The following is a 1,882-nucleotide window of genomic DNA, read 5'->3' on the forward strand; positions in this document are numbered from 1 at the left end:
GCGCCGCCCGCCGGATGATGCCCACGCGCCTGCGCCGCCCCGCCCACGCGCCTGCGCCGCCCGCCGGATGCCGCCAACGCGCCTGCGCCGCCCCGCCCACGCGCCTGCGCCGGGTGACGCCCACGCGCCTGCGCGGCCTCGCTCCCAGGCTTGGAAACGCGGGGCACCCGGGCCGCTGTGCTCAAACACCTGCGGCTGTTGCTCGGCTTCCGTGGGTTGCCAGGCCCCGAGCGTCTCGGGGCGCAGGAACCAGCTGCCTCCATTTGCCTCCCTCTCGCCCGTCGGGGCGACGAGGACGTGGTGAAACTAAAAGAGGGAGATGGGGAAATTTACGACATTGGTTATCTCTGGAGGGCTCGTGCAGAGGGGCTGTGGTCCCTGGGATGAGTGGGTGGTTGATTCGTGAGGGTTTCCTTGGTGTTGCTGCGCGGCTTACGTATGTGCCACGTGCGGGGGGTGCGGAGAGGAAAATGAAAGGGCTGTCCCATGGACGTCTGGACGAGACCCTGTAGTAACTGCGTCCCTGGGGAGACGCCAGCCTGGGGGGCGGGGGGCGGCTGGAGGTGGGACCGGTCGGGGACCCCCCCCCCCGCACCCACTGATGCTCTTAAAGGCTTTCTTCGCCTCTCCCTGCGCTTGCGCCCTGCCTTTCGCACTTACAGAACAGTAACAATACGCCTTTTTCGTATTGGAAATGCTTTCTGCCTCGGTCGGAATTCAGAGCACGGTGGGAAGAGCATTCAGCCCGACTGTGCTCTGCTGGACCCAATAAAAGGTGGGCTCGTTTGGGTAAAGACTCCATGATGAAAACGCACTCCTTGGGAGGGACTTAAACCCACCTGCATCTCAGATGTGGACTCGGGCCCACACTATCTTTCCATTAAAACTACTCACCTGGCGTCAGGACTTACTGAAGCTCAGGTTCTCTTGTCTGGTCGCAGAAAGAAGTCCGCGTGAGGCACAGTGACAGGCAAAGAGTCTGTTAGCACAGGGCTCCTATGAGAGATACAAGCCGGCTGGCAAGGAAATGCAGCCCTGAGAACAAAGAGGGCTACACCTTTATTATCCAAGAAAAAGTGGGGAGGGGAGGAGACCGCCTTCCTCCTCGTTCTTGGGCAGATGTCAAGGCTTGTATCATTAGTTCCTCCTTTGACCCTATATGGTATAACCGGGGCAGTCATGGTGCTATTTAAATCATTTATATTAGCAAAAAGGTAGTAACATAGACTAAAATGTGGTAATTCATCTCAGGTTTCAGTATAACCTCCCCTTTCACCTAGTTTCTGTCCCCTTTCACCTATATTTCTCTCTTGGCTACATACAGAAATGCTACTCGTAAAGGACCATTAACTCCTCGACCTCATGCAACAAGACTCAGACCTCCTATCTTTTGTCTTGTGCTTTAACTCTCGGTTTGTGACTTGCGTGTGCCTGATGCTTGGATGCACCTGGTCTTCCTTCAAAGTAGTGTAGATCGTTGCTAGGTTGCTGGAGTCTTCTCTTGTGTGGTCATTAGCTTACACAGTCTCCCAAACTCCCTTAAAATTCCCTCTCTGTTTTTATTCCCTTAGTGAGATTTCTAAACTAATTATCCTACTCTATCCCTATCAATGACATAGCATCAGGGAGAAAAGAGCTCAAAAACTTTCTTGGTTGCAAAATACCTGTACTTGCAAGGCATCTTCTGCAATGTGTTATCTATTTTGTTTTTAACTTTTAAAGGCTTGTCGCCTGGTTTCTTCATCAGTGGTCAGTATTTGCCACTTTCAGCATTCAGCTTCTCAAGAAGGCATTTGGTAACAACTGCCTTTGTGAATTACCTCTGCAGGTGAAACAAAGAAAAAGTGACATTGCTGGACTTTAAGTTTGATCTGGTGTACGT

Source organism: Hippopotamus amphibius, chromosome 13, assembly GCF_030028045.1.
Source record: "Hippopotamus amphibius kiboko isolate mHipAmp2 chromosome 13, mHipAmp2.hap2, whole genome shotgun sequence".
Lineage (NCBI taxonomy): Eukaryota > Metazoa > Chordata > Mammalia > Artiodactyla > Hippopotamidae > Hippopotamus > Hippopotamus amphibius.